The 4,877-nt window shown below is 40.6% G+C and overlaps 1 pseudogene; it reads right to left on the reverse strand.

The window, feature by feature from the left end:
• Positions 1-1,396: 1,396 nt before the first annotated feature.
• On the reverse strand, positions 1,397-3,429 carry LOC144375646 (repulsive guidance molecule B-like; annotated as a pseudogene).
• Between the last annotated feature and the right edge of the window lie 1,448 nt (positions 3,430-4,877).

Raw genomic sequence — 4,877 nt, forward strand, 5'->3', positions numbered from 1 at the left:
CTTGCTCTTTCCAGCACTGCCCAGCATGGAGCTGACCTTTGGGGTCACTGAGCCCTCCTGCCTTTGATCTTAGAAACTCATATTCATGTGCTACAGGTTTCTTCACCATTTTCTTAGTTATTGATACAGCCAGCTCCTTTGAACACAGCTCATCTTGCCAGCCTGGCCAGCTGGTGACAATTTGAGTTTAGATGTGTGCCATAAAGAAAGCACTGATTCAAATATTTATTGAGAATCTACTCTATGTCAAGCATTTTTTTCAAATGCTGGAAACAAAGTACTAAACAGAATAACAAAAAAAGTCATTGTAGTCTCTTATAGAATATGATATATATTTGAACCAGAAATCCATTTTGGTGCTGTTTTTACCATAGACATGATTCACAGGTCTGGGAATCAAAGGGATGGTAGCAGGACATCTCTCATTATTAAGCCAAATAACACAGACTTTTTGCTTCTCACAACCACAGTGTTGGGCTTTATTGATTTGAAGATTAGAGATTTTATTTTCTGTCATATCCTGTGATGTAAATAATTTTTTTAAAAAGCAGAGGCTGAGATAAAATCTTATTTGCAAGTAATTTGAGAATTGTATATGATTGTGCGAAGTAAGGAATAGAGAGATATTAAATAGGGAACAAGATATACTACTCTACTTAATAACTTGGCTCTGTGATGACTGAGGCATAAATTCATAATCATTCAGCACTTGTAAGAACTGACTCATTGGCATTAACTCCATGTACTTATCAGTTCTGCATGTGTGAGAGTTGAGCTGGTTTTCCATGATGTTCCCTCCATGGAATCAGAGAGACCCAATGGCAGGACACAAGAAGCATGTGGAACATGTCTGAGGTAATGCTGTCAGACTAACTACATGCACAAGGCTGGTGGTTGAAATCTATGCAGAACTGCTTACTTCAGCCATGTTTGATGTAAAAGATAATGGCCGAGAGAATTTCCAGTGGTACACAAGAAGTATCTGATACAATGCCCAAAGAAGGAATGATTCTACCAAATCTACCAGTTGGCAGTTCTTTATGTCACTAAACAATAAACAAGGGGGTTACTATATTGCCAGAGGCAATTCAACTCCAACTAATAATGGAAATTTGCCTTTTTCTACATCATGAGAAAGGAGAGACCATTATGATATCCAGGAGATTGGTGGGGGTGTCATAAGTAAATGTTAATGGAAAACCATTACAGTAACCCAATAAAGGGAAATATAATGAGGATTCAGATTCCCTAGGAATGAAGGATGAATCTAGCTAAAGTGATAATAAAGGAAACATGGAATAGGTGTAGAAGAAGGAATTATAAATATCAATTTTGTGTTTTCATGATCAATTTTAGGGTAAGGAAAAGCTGGCTACGAGGTAATCTGACATAAAGACTAGTTGGGAGCATGGTGGTGATGGGTGCTATTAAATTTTTCCTAAAGAGGTAAGGAGCTAGAATTAACTCAGTGCGATACAAATCCCTGGGTTATGCAGATATCTATGCAGGTGTTATAAAATTGCCTCCATAAAATGCCAAGTCAAACAATTAAAATTTGTTTTAAAAATATACCACATATGTTTAGAGGCAAGGGAAGGTGTCCCAAAATCAACAGATAGTCATAAGTATCTCAAAAGCTTGATGCTCACCAATTGTATTTTAATCTGAAGCAGCTTATGAATAGATATAATAAATAAAGGAAGTTAAAGCAAATGAGATGGTCTTGCTTTACATACAAAGCCATATGTATGGTTTTGTGGTTAGGATACTAGGGAAGGAAGTGGTTTACTTGGGAGGCTCTTTTAGTAGAAACCCTTTTTGACTAGCATTGACTGGCAATTGGAAACCCTATTGATAGTTCCTTTCTACCTATTTGTAGGAAGACACTTGTGCCTGGAAGTTGCTGTTGGGCTTTAAAAATAATTAGACATGGGCTATAGACAGTGGACAGTAGGCAGGGTAAGCTTAACTTAATTTTGCCAGTTTTTCCCTCAGCTCTGACTTAAACTGTTAACCCAAGGCCTGAAATTACATGGGGATTATATATCCCTTTATGCAATATACAATTTGTAACTTCCTTGGTCACCAAAAGGTTAGGAACAAATACCATTATGGGTTTGCCATTGGGAAGTTTGGCGTATAGCTATTACATTTTACTATAGCTTCCAAATCACCAATAAAATATGTTTCCATGGGGCTGGGGCTGGGGCTCAGTGGTAGAGCGCTTGCCTAGCAAGTGTGAGGCACTGGGTTTGATCCTCAGCATCACATAAAAAAAAATAAATAAAATAAAGATATTGTGTCCATCTACAACTGAAGATATTTTTTAAAAATGTATTTCCTTATGGGTCACTGCCTCAAGCTTCACAGTTTTCTTTATTCTAAATGCCCACTTCACTCATCTGATAAAACTGAATATGGAATTCTTCAAGAAGAATTACACACACATGCACTCAAAAGACATCACCAAAAAAATTTTTTTTCATTAAATTGGCCTGAAAAACACACACACACACACACACACACACACACACACACACCCCTACACACACAGTTTTTCATTAAATTGTCCTGCATTTTCATCCAGGAGAACACCATTTCACAGTTTACTATTTATTTTTCATATCATTGTCTATTTAAATTTAGATTCACACTTTATATTCCAGAGCAAGTTCCTTACTGAATCCTTTATCAACTCTTGCTAACTGCATTTCAAGAAAATATTAAAAAATTTTAAAAACATTCCTCTGGAATAACCATTTTATACCACATTTTGAAAGTTGTCCGAAAAATCAAACATTTGAAAGTTATGAGTAGAAAGAGGGAAAAAAAGAAAGCACACTTACCTTATTTGTAGCAGTGTCACTGGATCCAGGGACCGCAGGCATATTTGTCACTTGAACTGGAAGCTAATTATTATCTATGAGTGTCCAGTTCCCTTCCACTTTGTAAGTTTGGAAGTGATCCTTCAAAGTTCTAAGGTAAGGATCCCGGAACAAGCCACACACACAAAAAAAGTAACTGGGGGAGGGTTATGGTCCCCTCCCCTATGTTCTCTGGGTTCTGTGTGGCTGTGATAATTACAAGGATCATGGGTCACTTCAAGGTTGGTAGAGGATGTGGGTCCACCCTTGGAACAGTTCCTCCAGCGCAGGAGGTCACTGAGCCCTAACACAGAAGAATGATACACCAGGTTGCCAAGGCAGGCTTTCGAAGGGATACAAAGTCCGTGGTACATTTCTGGATTCGACATTAGGATGGCTGTTGGCAGTCACCTGCGTGGAGAAGTCCGAGGCTGGGCATCAGCAGTAGCAGTAAGGCCAGCGGCAGTGGACAAAGCCTGGGGGGACCCTGCTGTACAACCCTGGCGTTGGCGACAGTGCAGGCAGCAGTGCAGGATGGTGCTGCTATCAAGCCATGCCCATCCATACAGGTCTCCTGGGCTCCAGCGAGGGCTCCGTGGTGGCTCCAGGCCAGTGGCTGCAGCGTGGGATGGACGACACTCCCCGCTTGCTCTTCTCCCTCCTTCAGGCCAGCAAGAAGGCCACCCTTACCAATGCAGCTCATGGGAGCACAGCCAGCAAGAAGGCCACCCTTACCAATGCAGCTCATGGGAGCACAAAGCATCACCTGGGCTTCAGACTGCAGGCAAGGAGAGAGGAGCGGGAGCTTATGATATGGAGATGGTGAGGTGAGCTAGCACCAGCCTTGAGAGTGCCAGCACCCGACCCGGCCAGCGTGCCCTCAGTGGGCGTGGAGTCCTGGCGTGGACCTACAGGAGGGGGAGAAGCTCTCCAAACCCAGGGTCTTATGCATGCTAGTCAGGTGTTCTAAATTTTAGAATATTAAATTGATTGTTTTTATTATATCAAAATTCGTCTTCAAAAGCTGTTAAACTGAGACACACTTAACCAGGCATATGGCATATGCAGTAATCCCCGTGGCTGGGGAGGCTAAGGCAGAAATATCAGGAGTTCAAAGCCAGCCTCAGCAACTTAATGAAACCCTAAGCAACTTAGCGACACCCTGTCTCTAGATAAAATTTTTAAAAGGTGGGGATGTGGCTCAGTGATTGAGTGCCCCTGTGTTTAATCCCTAGTACCAGAAAAGAAAACAGGCATACTTCTGATGAACAACAACAACAAAAAAAATGGGCAAATACACCTTACTATTATTGAATCATGAAGAAATAAAAAAACCTGAGGAGACCAATAACAAGCAGCAAATTTGAATTGTAATAAAAATCCTTCCACCAAAGAAAAAAGCTCAGGAATCATGACTTTATTGTCAGGTTTCATAAAACATTTAACAATTCCTTATGTTATTCCCAAAAATTAAGAGGAAAGAATTCTTCCACACATATTTTATGAGGCCAGCATTACCTTGACCTCCAAACTGGAAAAAATACCAAAAAAAAAAAAAAAAAAAAGAGAGAGAGAGAGAGAGAAGAAAAAGAAAGAAAATCTCAGATCAATATTCTAGATAAACATAGAGGCTGAACTCCTCAATTAAATATTAGAAGATCAAATCCAACAGCAGACTGAAAATTATCACAATGGATCAAGTGGGATATATCCCATAGGTTCAAGGATGATTCAACATACACAAATAAATAAACATGATACACTATGTTATGATTTAGATATAATGGTGTCCCTCAAAAACTCGTATGTGAGACACTGCAAGAAAGTAGAGGTCAAGTGACCTTGCTTCTGGCAGCAACTGCTGAGGCTCCTCCAACCTCACTGCCTCCATTGCTCCCCTCCAGCATCCAGGGCTGCTCTACATCCCCAGCCTCCTCCTGTCCCTCAGGCCCCTCCACATCTCACTTCTCCTGGAGCCTCCTGCACTGTATCTCTGTTGAGGAACCTAAATGG

This window comes from Ictidomys tridecemlineatus, chromosome 3 (genome assembly GCF_052094955.1).
Source record: "Ictidomys tridecemlineatus isolate mIctTri1 chromosome 3, mIctTri1.hap1, whole genome shotgun sequence".
In the NCBI taxonomy this organism is placed as follows: domain Eukaryota; kingdom Metazoa; phylum Chordata; class Mammalia; order Rodentia; family Sciuridae; genus Ictidomys; species Ictidomys tridecemlineatus.